Source organism: Tachypleus tridentatus, chromosome 8 (genome assembly GCF_004210375.1).
Source record: "Tachypleus tridentatus isolate NWPU-2018 chromosome 8, ASM421037v1, whole genome shotgun sequence".
Classification (NCBI taxonomy): Eukaryota; Metazoa; Arthropoda; class Merostomata; order Xiphosura; family Limulidae; genus Tachypleus; species Tachypleus tridentatus.
Window position 1 is genome coordinate 119,405,626 of NC_134832.1, and position 13,915 is coordinate 119,419,540.

The 13,915-nt window shown below is 35.4% G+C and overlaps 1 protein-coding gene across 2 annotated transcripts in view; it reads right to left on the reverse strand.

Moving 5' to 3' along the window:
* Positions 1-13,915, reverse strand: part of LOC143223336 (epidermal retinol dehydrogenase 2-like) — a 34,533-nt gene that overhangs the window by 11,680 nt on the left and 8,938 nt on the right. Inside the window, exon 1 of one of the 2 annotated variants that reach the window (XM_076451208.1) lies at positions 94-5,547. The exons of the other annotated variant lie outside the window; for it this stretch is intronic. The gene's annotated coding sequence lies outside the window, so the exon portion shown is untranslated. Of the gene's footprint in view, positions 1-93; positions 5,548-13,915 lie in introns of those variants that run through there. 2 annotated transcript variants of the gene reach the window in all.

Here is a 13,915-nt window from a genome sequence, read left to right on the forward strand (position 1 = left end):
TTATTTGTATCAGTTAGTACAGAGTTTTAAGATTTCCGCCTCCAACAAATCAATGTAACAATTGATGTTACATAATTAGGAATTATGGCTTACATTTTTGTCTCGAGGGGACGCGAAAACTGTCTTTGTCCCCGGCCCGGGCGCTGAATACCCTAGCTACGCCACAGGCGTGGCCTTCATAATTATCTTGTAAAGTTGTATATATAAGATACGATCAGAATATAGAAAGTTCAAGGCTACTGGTGGGTGTAATCTAATTTATTTTTTCAATGTAGCCTTAAACTCAAACAACTTATAAATAGGGTGTCCTACACAGCCCGCAGATTCGGTACATACAAGGTTGAATGATAAAATAGAGTATTGTAAATTACTGCAGAATATTGTGAGTAATACTGGCTGCAATACTTAAAGCGAGAAATAGATGGCGACACTATACATAAACTGAATCACAAATATAAAAGTAAGAGTTGTTACGTACAATATACAACAACATAACCAAAACTGTAATAGTTACGTAAGTTTATTTTTTATTTCACAAATATTTATTACTTTGTTTGTCGCCCACACACAAGGCTACACGTTAGTACAAAATATGTTTTTTTAGAATTAATGATTCGAATTTCTTGAGAGTACGAAACATAATCTGTTCTTGGTCCAGGACGGATATGACGCATTCTTAGGTGCTGATTTTAAATTTTAATTGCTTTAGCCAACGTACAACATGCGATATTTTGCACACTACTACTTGAATGTCACCCGCCCCCCAATTGGCGAGGTTAAAGTCAAATTTGAGAGTACCTAATAAAAGGAAGTTCTATATTATAGAAAGTAGATTTTGTTTGATGAATACTTAATTAATAAATATGAAGCAAATGTTCACTGAAATAGTATAGTGAATTACACCGCGTACGTAATACACCAGATGCAGTATATAGTATAGTATCGCTATGTTATTGTTTTAGTACAAAGCTATACGATGGATTATTTGCGCTCCGCGGAAAATCGAACCCAGGAATTTGGCATTGGAGATTCATAATCAGTCGCAGAGAACAAAATTACCGACTTAATCAGTTTTGTATCTAATAAAAAACGTGAAAACAACAGTGCATATTTTACAATTAAATAATTAAATGTTTATACTCGACTTCCGGGTATAGTGAGTACTAGCTTAACATTTTCGAGGAATTCAGCTCAAAAGTTTAAAGAGAAGAAGCGATTTGAAGATTATTCTTAAATAAAGAAGTTGGTAAAATTCACTCTTAAAATACTAACAAAAATCGCAGTAATGATGCAATGTGAAAAGTAACGAAACTCAAGAAAAGGTCACCTGAAGACAGTTTATACACAAGTACATATGGCAGTCCAATTGTTTGCACCTGAAGACAGTTTATTTCGGCCTGATGTACATATAGTTCGTACTTGAACGTTTTCTTCTTAGGATATTCCGTTCCCTAGTTTTCATTCTTCCTACATTTACGGTATGCCATGTTTAAAATGTTTCTAAGCCTATTACTGTTGTATATAAATAATACTTCATTAATAATTTCTCTTTATATATATTTATATAATAGCCAATGTCTGCTTGTTTGTTATGTTATGTATATCCTGGTCGTTCGGTGGCACAGCGGTATGTCTGCGGACTCCCACCGCTAAGTACCGGGTTTCTATGCCCGTGGTGAGCAGAACACAGATAGCCCATTGTGTAGCTTTGTACTTAATTCTATACAAACGGTATCTCCTGAACGGTTAAAAGTAGAAAACAATTATATGTCACAATGTTTTGTTTTTTTTCCAAGGGATTTTTTGTTGCATTTTACAATATAAAATTTGTTATCGATATCGCTATGGTGTGAATGTAGTACAGTAAGTCTTAGAAAATATATTACTAATAAAAATGTTTCTTTATGTAAAGAAATTTCACGAAATAAAACGGCATTTCATTCATCGAATGGCGAAATGAAATATTTCGAACACAAGATCATGAATGATATAAAAGGTAAAGGGTGAGGTACTTGTTTAATGACATATTTGATGCTGTTAGGTGTATTTCTGTATTTTTCACGTCGATATTCTTTGATGTATGGTTTTATTATAACCATGTGAATACATTTATTTGAATTGAATCTATAGTCTTTGATATTTCTTACAAAAAAGCCAACACTCACATCCACAGCGATATTTTTCCTTGCGGGGCCCTTCATGTTTAGGAGGTTAGGGTGGTCGACTCGTAATCTGAGGATCGCGAGTTTGAATCCTTGTCGCACCAAACATGCTCTCCCTTTCAACCATGGAGGCGTTATATTGTTACAACCAATCCAATTATTCGTAGGTAAAAGAGTAGCCTAAGAGTTGACTGTTGATGGTGATAACTAGTTGCCTTTCCTCTAGTCTTTCACCACTAAATAATAGACGGCTAGCGCAGATTGCCCTCGTGTACCCTTGCGGAAAAATCCAAACAAACCAAACCGTATGTATTTCTCTTGCGCTCAGTGCAATGACAAGGAACGTTGGCATTCAGCTGAAAGATTCCCTGTGGCTACTTAGCGAACCTTAGCACTCTTTTGTGCTAGATGCACCCATTGTATCAAAACCTTTTTGCCAACAATGCATTGCAGTCAATCCCCTTTTGTTTAAAAACAAATGCAATGCAATATTGAAAAAGCACATGAAATGGTAAAATACGTTTGTAAATGATCCATTAGAGCGACTAGACAATCATATTGCATAGAAGCTTTAGTCCATGTCACGAAGTTGATAAATTTTGTAATTATTTCGAAAATTTACCGTTCAATTGTTTAAACAGGCATGAGCTAATATTAACATAAATTCAAAACTTAAATAAATATTTTGTGCTTGTGGATGACACGAAACAAATCTCTGCGTGTTTTTTCTTACAGCAAAGCCACACTGCGGTATTTGCTGTGTCTAACGAGGGGAATCGACCCGCTGATTTTAGCGTTGTAAACTAGACTTACCGCTGTACCAGCGGGGAACGAAACAAATCTGCCTTTTAATATCAGTAGTTTACAAAAAATTGTGGTTTCTTTCCATGAAACAATACGTTGTTATAAATATTAATCATAAACTCCACCATTTAATTTTTCTTACTCATTAGTAAACTTTGACAGAAATCAAAGTAAAAGATATCGTTCAATTTAATGACGGACTTTTCATTAGAAAGGTTTTTACTTGACAATTATATAAAGAAGTTTTAAACATAAATAAAAAATAAAACGTCCAACGATAAAATTTTCCCGCCATGTAAGAAACGGCTGGCAACCGAAAACGAGAAAGACTTAGCAACAAACTACAAGGTACTAAGTTTAGGCAAACAGTGCCTTTTACCACACTTAGGCTGGAATATTCTTACCAATTTCACCAGTCAAATAATACTTTAAATTAAACGTATTCAGTACTTAGGTGGATTATTTACGACTTGTACTAAACAAGGACAGTATGGTTACGATAAGTCGATAACGGAATGTTAGTTTAAGCTGGCGGTATTTCCCGTTGTCGCAAGAATCAAATATCACTGGCTGGATATGTTTCACAAAATTCGATTAAAGTTATATGAACACTTTTACTCATTACTATTTTGTTCAATCGACCTTGCAGAAGAAAAGCATATGTTAGTATTACAGGAAATGGCGTAACACTCAACATAATATATATATATATATATATACAGTCTCTGTGCTTGTACGTTGTTGTAATAGATAGCTTTGTTCAAGGACACGATAAATAGGGGTGCAGCCACACACTCAACATAAGAAGGGAGAAGTGTTGTGCTGGTGCACCCCGCTTTTCTTATTATTATTATTAAGGATACTTTTTGACTTGTATTTCTGAATTTTTTCAGTACGTGCTGCTGTGTCTTATTTCATATAAAACTCACTTGATATAGTCTGTGAATATGGTTATGAAATGCACAAAAACTTATTACTCGAGACGTATCTGGCTTTGTTAATTAGATAACGCACGACAACAAGAAGTTGACGTATTAATGTATCTCAGAACGGCTGGTATGGGTATTAACACTTTTATTGATAAGCACAGAACAACGTTTCAACCTTCCTAGGTCATCTGCAGGTTAACCTTTGTTTTGAGTTATATTTTCATTTCAAGTGGATTTCTCGTCATCAAGAAGTCGGCTTATTAGTTTAGGCCTAAACTAAAACCAGAAGATGACTGATTCTGGTTAGCTACATGGGCTAGCGGAAACTCAATAGTTTAGGCTTTAGGCAATGTTTTAGAAGAATTAAAGAAGTTAATAGGTTATACATACTTCTCTAAACATCAAGACGTGACCGTAAACGGGAGAAAAAAAAAATGAAAGAGAGAGAGAAAACGAGACTCATTCAAAAAATGAAAACAAAACTTAATTGAATATCAAGAATTTTTTTGGACGAAAAGTGTAAGACTTCGAAGAGTGAAATATTAGTAAAACATTCTTCGTAAAAAATTTTCTTCTGATGAGACTGAAAAGTTTATGGTGTTATAAAATAACCATCCACATGTGCTTACGCTGTCGCCACAGGCAACGTTTTCATACCTATATTTTCGGTTCTATGCGAATTTCATACTATTCAACACTATAGAGTACATAAACAAATTCGTTCGTTTGTTTAATTTCGTATAAAACTACTCGAGGGCTATCTATGCTTTGCCAACGAAAATATTATAACATTCCTACGACTAAAAGGACGAACATGTTTGTTAGGGGATTTGAAACCGCGACCCATAGATTGCAAGACAAGAGTCATATTCACTAGGCCATGTCAAGATAGATATGTCAGCGTGCTGTCTGTTTTTAATCAATCAATGCAGTACTAGAGGACACGATAATTCGAGAGGGGAACCTGCAATGTTTTCCGTAGAAATGAAAATATTTGCACAAGAGAGCGTTTAGGACAACAAACACTGGCTCAGAAACCAACGTCCTCACCTGCAAAGTTAATGAAAAAAAACCCAAAAAACTCTCTAACCTAATAATTTTTGTGTGTGATGAAGCTGGTACCATTAAAAGATAACAGAAAAGGATACACAGCTGGCGTACTCTTATATGACAAACATTCATGTGCTTCCAGACACATCTGTAACGAAGTTACCGTTGTACATTTATATTAATGCCCACGCGTGTTTCAGTTTGATGTACGTGACGTATATATTTGGATGTGTATTGCGCAAGTCCAGTCTAAATTTGTAGAAGATTCTTCAGAGCAAGTATTAACAATATTCGTTTTACGAAAACGCCAGCGTGTTCGAATTTTCTTAAACGTTCTAGAAATTCGCCTTAAACCATATAAACCAACGCATCAAGGAAAGAAGAATATTATCTTACTGCTTCAGTCAATATACTATAAGCCTCGGAAGCTATAATTGTGATTAACGCCTATTGATCAGAAAACTGCAGAATTGGACCAGGAACGTTTACAGATTTCGAACATTACAAACAGTTCAACTTCAGGGAATAACTTCCGACATTATCATTTCTACGAGGACACTAAATATCTTCCTTGGTAATAACTGAGCCAACCAAGCTAGCTAGCTTACGCGAGGTCTGTCAGTATCAACTCCGAATTAATTTACTCATCGTGGACCTAGATCGTCGATAAAATATTTAGGTTTATGCAATATGTAACACTCAATATTGTCTGTAAGTTTGTAAACCTGTTGTATATAAATCATTATTTGTTGTAACTATTTGTAATAACCGTCAATATAAATGGTATTCTTGTTTGTATATTAAAATATATTTGTGCTAAAAAAGAAAAATTGTGTGTATCAATCTTTGGCAAATATCATAAATTTGATACATATTAACATTAAATTAACTTTTAAATTCAAATTTCCAGCTATTCGAGTATGTGTTTTTCTTATAACAAAGCCACATCAGGCTATCTGCTCAGCCCACCGAGGGGAATCGAACGCCTGATTTTAGCGTTGTAAATCCGGAGACATACCGCTGTACTAGCGGGGGGCCCAGCTATTTGAAATTGTAATACTTAACGTACGTAACTTAATAAATCGGAGATTCATCCGAAATAAATTACAGTGCGTAACACAACATGTAACAATAATTATTTTCATGAGAAAGATGGCTGAAGACATGGAAATAACAGAAACTTCATTCGCCCATATACTATATCAAGTCTCTTGATGCAATTTAGTGGACGTCTGTGTCTCAAGATTGTTAAAATATTGAAAGACAAACGTGTGATTTTTTGTTTGTGCATGTGTGTGTGTGCTTTAGGAGTGATCTCGCATCCTAAACAGAAGCTTTTCACAACGTTCGTTTGCTTTTGAATTTCGCGCAAAGCTATACAAGGGCTATCTGCACTAGCCGTCCCCAATTTAGCAGAGAAAGAATGGAGGTAAGTCATCACCACCTATCGCCAGTTCTTGGGCTACTCTTTTGCTAACAAACAGTGGGGTTTACCGTAACATTATAACACCTTTACGGCTAACAGAGCAAGCATGTTAAGTGTGGCGGGGATTTGAACCCGCGACCCTCAAATTACGATTCAAGCGCCCTAACCGCCGGGCCTCTGTTATAATAAAAATAAGGTTTTGGACAACAATGCGTAATTATGGCTATCATACAGAACATGAACAGTATAAAAAACGTAGTTAGAAAAAGGGTAGGAGCCCTCAAATAGTTACTATGAAGCTCATTTAACAGTCGATATTATCATACAAGTACTTTCGAAGCTGTTCTTGTTGTTAAATGTCTGATTGGTTTTGGATTACACAACTTTTATAATTAAACGAGCAACCATCAACTTATAATGTCTCTTGGTGCGTTAATTGTAAGTTTCTGAACTTATAACGCTAAAACTCGGTAGTCGATTCTCCGTAGCAGATAGAGTATAAATAGTCCATTGTGTAGATCTGCGCGGCAAAAAATAAACATTAACATACATTTTATTCTACCTACATTGTTACATAAGTCATTGGAACAAACCTCTCTGAACAAAATGGAAGAATTAGATATATAAAAACTAACATTGTGAACTTCATTCTAATTTTCTTCTTTTTTATTTTAGCATTAACCTTTGTATGTGTTGTTACAGCATTGGTTAGACACCGTCGTTGTTTACTATTGGGTTCTCAGCCCTAAATACGTCATCCGATTTGCAAATAAGTGAAATATATCGAGTAGCCTTATAATTTCTATAAGATGTTACTGTTGTTGGTGGGCCCGGCATGGCCAGGTGGTTAAGGCACTCGATTCGTAATATGAGAGTCACCGGTTCCAATTCCCATCACACCAAACATGTTCGCCCTTTCAGCCGTTGGAGCGTTATAATGTGAAGGTAAATCCCACTATTCGTTGGTAAAAGAGTAGCGCAAGAGTTGGCGGTTGGTGGTGATGACTAACTACCTTCCCTCTAGTCTTACACTGCTAAATTAGGGACGACTAGCGCAGATAACCCTCGTGTAGCTTCGCGCGAAATTCAAAAACAAACAACAGTGAAATCTAGGTAGGTTTGACACAGTGTGGCATAACGGCTTACGACATAGATTGCTTGAAATGGCATTACCCCAGGAAACTATTCGCTGGCTGTCCAACTTCCTGGATAACAGAATGTGTAAAGTAAATGTAAATGGGGCCCACTCAGGGTCCTTTTCACCCGAAGCAGGAGTCCCGCAGGGAGGGGTTGTTAGCCCTATATTATTTATCATGTACGTGAGTAATATGCCTCTGTCGGACCTAAATTTAGGTTATGCATCACAGTTCGCTGACGATGTAGCAGTCTGGAAAAGTGCCCCCACTCCGTCAATAGCAGCAACGAACCTACAACCAGTCCTAAATAACATCGAAGAATACTGCCAGAAATACAGAATCAAAATTAATATTCCAAAACCCAAGTCATAGTATTCAGCAGACTGAATAAGCTGAAAAAGATCCACCAAAACTCTATATGAATGGATCACTTTTACTGACTGCTACTTCTGCTAAATTTCAAGGTCTAACCTATGACTCAAAATTAACGTGGCTACCACATATTAAAATGTACTGATACGAATCTGGAAAAGAGCAAACTATGCAAGAAGTCTTTCAGGTAAAATCCAAGGAACATCACCAGACAACATACTTAAAATCTACAAAACGTACATTAGACCAACAATAGAATATGCATCACCTGCCTGGATTAACATAGCACCCACACATGTACAGAAACTTCAACGTATACAAAATTCTGTACTAACTTCAGCATACAAAGTACCACGTAGCACCTCAACCACATTCATGCACAAGTATGCAAACATAGATACAATAGCTGAAAGACTCTTGCATAATTCTCTAAAATATTTCAATAAGAATTGGCATAAAAATGACTTAATGTGTGATCTCGACAGATATCACGTACATGATGTAAATGGTCCTAAATACCTCTCCCCTTTTAACATATATTTAAGAAATGTAACACAAGCTGGCCACTATGCACTAGACACTTAGTCCTTGTTTCTTTTTATTTTTATAATTATTATTTTCTTTTTTAATCATTTTTTCTTTATTTTTATCTCTTTTTGAATTATTATTCAAGTATTGAATAATAATAATTATTATTACTTTCTTTTCTGTGTGAGTGTTTGTGTTACTACAAGTAGTAGTAGCATTCTCTCAATCGAGAAAAAGGAGAAAATACAAAAAAAAAATATATATATATATGAAAATACAAAAAAAAAATTAAATGAAAAAAAAACTTCTTGTTCGTCCATGCATGGACTGAGCCCTGAAATGGACCTGAGTATGATGTTATACTTTTACTCTGGCCCAAAGCTTTAAAAAAACAAAAAAAACCCTAAAGACAGACGCTAAAATCGTTCGGGAGGGAGGAAGAGGTCAAATGTACCTGACCCTCCTGGGTATTTAACAACATCAATACCCAAATATCCACACAGTCAAACTTGGAACTAGGTAGGGGGCAAAACGTACATTAGACCAACAATAGAATATGCATCACCTGCCTGGATTAACATAGCACCCACACATGTTCAGAAACTTCAACGTATACAAAATTCAGTACTAACTTCAGCATATAAAGTACCACGTAGCACCTCAACCACATTCATGCACAAGTATGCAAACATAGACACAATATCTGAAAGACTCTTGCATAATTCTCTAAAATACTTGAATAAGAATTGGCATAAAAATGACTTAATGTGTGATCTCGACAGATATCACGTACATGATGTAAATAGTCCTAAATACCTCTCCCTTTTTAACATATATTTAAGAAATGTAACACAAGCTGGCCACTATGCACTAGACACTTAGTCCTTGTTCCTTTTTTATTATTATAATTTTTCTTTTTTTTATCATTTTTTTTTCTCTTATTGAATTATTATTCAATTATTGAATAATAATAATTATTATTACTTTCTTTTTTTGTGTGTGTGTTACTACAAGTAGCAGTAGCATTCTCTCTATGAAGAAAAAGGAGAAAAATACCAAAAAAAAATATATATATATGAAAATACAAAAGAAACTAAAAATGTGAAAAAATGAAGAAAAAAACAACACAAGAGAAATAATAAAAGGAAAAAAAAAACTTCTTGTTCGTCCATGCATGGACTGAGCCCTGAAATGGGCCTGAGTATGATGTTATACTTTTACTCTGGCCCAAAGCTTAAAAAAAAACAAAAAAAAAACCCTAAAGACAGACGCTATAATCGTTCGGGAGGGAGGAAGAGGTCAAATGTACCTGACCCTCCTGGGTATTTAACATCAATACCCAAATACCGACACAGTGAAACTTGGAACTAGGTAGGGGGCTATCTGCGCTCTACCTAAGTCGATGAACCAAACCCCGGATTTTGGCATTGATAGTTCGTAAACTTACCTCTGACCAACTGAGGAAAAGTTATGTCAAAACAAGTTTACAATTTCATGTACATGGTAAATTGATCAGAACAATACACAAAAATAAAACACACGTGTTCAAAATAAGGACACGGGAAAAGAATCGAGCACCACTGTACAGCTGAGACAAGCTAGTAACACCGACACACAAACGTGGACGTGCAGATTAGATGTCATATAAAATTAAGAAACTTTATAGCAGGATGAAGTGGCTGAAAGGAATAACGTGACAAATCACGTGCTGATAAGAACAACAATGGCCACGTAACAGACACGTCACTGTACAGTGGGAACACAAAACTAGTGAATTGTAATAATATATATATACCGTATTATTTTGAATTTAAAACACAACTTTCCGAATTGAAAATTAGGGGGTGTCTTAAATTCGAGATATTATTTTACACTCTTCGAAAGTCCCGAAACATCATTTACCTCGAACAATAAAGATTTTCGAAAAGATCCTGCATTAAAAAATAGATTGGACTATATTTTAAATAAGAACTTAGCTTAGAAAAACTAAAAAAAAACACGTACAAAACGTCAAATTTGCCGATATTAGCGCCTCTAACGGTGTAGTTGGATATCACCGTTCTGAGTTTTTGCCTGACTTTCCTGTTGTTCAGACGCTATTTTATTGTGTTAGTTTTATTGTTATTGCGATTTTTACTCATGGAAAAGAGTTTTACGTACGATACCGAATTTAAACGTAAGGTTATTTTGTGTGCCGAACAGATTGGGAATCGTGAAGCCGGTAAAAATTATACAGCGAGTGAGGCAAACGTATGTCGTTGGCGTGGTATGTAAACCAAGTTGTTTTCTTGCAAGAAAAGTAAAAAGTAATTTTCTGGCCCAGGAAAAGGAAGACATCATGATATTGGTGCTGCCATTTTAAAGTATTTCAAAAATTGTAAAAGCTTATTATATTTTAAGAGCCACAGATAACACAAAGGAATGAAGAAAGTATTCAGCAGTTTCAAATGTGAAGGTTCTGAATCAGGGTTCTTTCCCAACTCTCATATTAGTTACATCCTAAATGTGTCAAATATCTGTTTAGAATAGAATACTCGGTGAAAATATTCGGTGTAAGGAGTCCTTCCACTTGGGCTTTACAAATGTAGTCAAACATACAAGAAAAATATATCACTACACCTGTTATTTCAACACACACATACCTTGCTCTGTTTGGTTTTATCTCAGTAACGTCACACCAATAACGAAGGAATTGAAATATAAATTTAAAAAAGTAATAACAAAGTTAAGTAAACTCCTAATTATTTTGTGTTATTTGTACAAGACTTAAGATTACACATCAAATTAGATGCTTGATATATTACATATAATCTCAAGGCTGTGCAAGTGTGTAGCCAGGAAATTTAAGTAAAAGAATGTGTAGCTTATTGAAAAAAAAAAAAAATTCAGGTAGTTTAGATTAAATCTTGCTCACCAAAACCTGTGTGAGACAAGGTACTCTAGGCTGTTAAAAGTTGGAACAATCTGAAGCAAGGTACTGTAGACTAAATGTTAAAACCAAAATAGCGTGAAACAAAGACTCTAGACTAATTGTTAAAATCAGAATTGTCTAAAAAAAGATATTTCAGGACAACTGTTAAAACCAGAATAATCTGAAATGAAGTACTCCAGGCTAACTGTTAAAACTAGAACTGAATGAAACAAGGTATTATGAGTCAATTGTTAAGAACACAATAAAATGAAACAAGGTACACTAGACTAAATGTTAAAACCAGAATAACATGAAACAAGGGTTCCAAGCTAATTGTTAAAGTCGAAATTGTCTGAAACAATGTATCTCAGAACAATGGTTAAAACCAGAATAATCTGAAATGCTAGTTGTTAAACTTAGAACTGTCTAAAACAAGTTATCTTAGGCTAATTGTTAACACCAGAAATGTCCGAAACAAAATATTCCAGGCTAACTAATATGATAAGGTTATGGTTAAAGTTAAGCAGTAAGAACTAAACCAGCTCAATTGTGCAATTACTCTTTTATCTAGACTATGCTGGAAGAAGCTACTTTATATTAACTATTTAATACTTTAAGTGTAATAAGTATTAAATATCTTTACCTTTAGTGAAAATAATCTCGTACACAAAACGTAGCTTGATTTCAGCTCGAGGTGTTAGAAAATGAAAAACACTTGGAATATTGGAATAGTCAGGGGTTTTACAAGTTTCTAAGGATTTTCAGTAACCTCTACTGTTAGAGTTTATTATATCAGAATAAAATAGTTCGTTGCTCTAAATTAAACATTAGAAAGAACTATGTTTTTAAAATTTACAAGTTTTTATTGGTTGCACATAGTAAAATGTATGTTTATTTTGTTCACAGCCTTTCACGAGGTTTACCTGGAACTTGCGTCTCACGAGTTACTTGAAGTTTAAATTCTGAAATAAATGTTACATTTTACACATAGTCATACCTTCATTATTCAAGATAATGAATAGTACCTCAATGCCGAATGACTATAATAGAACTTTCGAGTTTCTTACAAAATCCAAAACTAATCTACGAATATGAAATTACAGACTGACATGCAAGACAACGAAGAAACAAAGTAACGCAAGTCTTCCTAAGAATATTTATAGGCCCGGCATGGCCAAGCGTGTTAAGGCGTGCGACTCGTAATCTGAGGGTCGCGGGTTCGCATCCCAGTCGCGCCAAACATGCTCGCCCTTTCAGCCGTGGGGGCGTTATAATGTGACGGTCAATCCCACTATTCGTTGGTAAAGAGTAGCCCAAGAGTTGGCGGTGGGTGGTGATGACTAGCTGCCTTCCCTCTAGTCTTACACTACTAAATTAGGGACGGCTAGCACAGATAGCCCTCGAGTAGCTTTGTGCGAAATTCAAAAACAAGAATATTTATGACACATCCGCTGCCAATAATCTACAATCCACTCCAGAGGTGGCGCACATTTAAACTATTTATATCACACCTGTTTGTTTGTTTTGGAATTTCGCACAAAGCTACTCGAGGGCTATCTGTGCTAGCCGTCCCTAATTTAGCAGTGTAAGACTAGAGGGAAGGCAGCTAGTCATCACCACCCACCGCCAACTCTTGGGCTACTCTTTTACCAACGAATAGTGGGATTGACCGTCACATTATACACCCCACGGCTGGGAGGGCGAGCATGTTTAGCGCGACGCGGGCGCGAACCCGCGACCCTCGGATTACGAGTCGCACGCCTTACGCGCTCGGCCATGCCGGGCCAAGATATATCACACCTAAAACATGTTACTGTATATATACCTTTCGTATACCGCACGCAGATAAAGATACTGTAATACTACATCGTGAAACAATAATAAAAAAACTCATCTGTTTATGATATGGTGGGGGAAAAGTGGTAAATCTGTGTATTTTTTCATATTTACTAACAACGCAGTATTTATCTGAAGGTGGTTTTAGTATTTCTACGTTCTCAAAACTTCTTACAGTTTTGTTGTCACGGTGACGCTTTTCTGGAAGAGCATGAAATAATTCGATTTGCTTGAAGTTTTATTACAAGGTGCCGTTGTTAACATAATTAATACTCTATCAGAAAGAGGTTTCCTCTGAAATGTTTTTCAGACCTGTGACTTTTACTGAGAATGTGGTATATAGGATTATTTCGTTGTTTAATATAAGATTTCTCAAGATGTTCATGTATGCGGATTTATGTGTTCTAACACAGAACGTCGTTCAAGAAAATAAATAAATTCTTGTCGTCCTCGATACCTATTGTCATGGGTAATTCACCTAGTGTATTACATGTGAGGTTGGACATAATAAATAAATTTAGTATTCCGAATAATCTTAAATCTCGGAATCTAGGTTCAGGGGTGGTTCAGTTCAATCTACAGTTTGATCAACGTGTGTTATTGGATTATAGCTAAATTTATAATTGCAGAAAGTATATGAAAGACTTTTTTTTTTTATTCATGGACTCTAGAACAAGGAATCAGAACAGACACCTCCCCCTTTACCAGAATTCGGTTCTCACAGTTAACTTTTGAATATCATTTTGTGTGACTGTACAAGT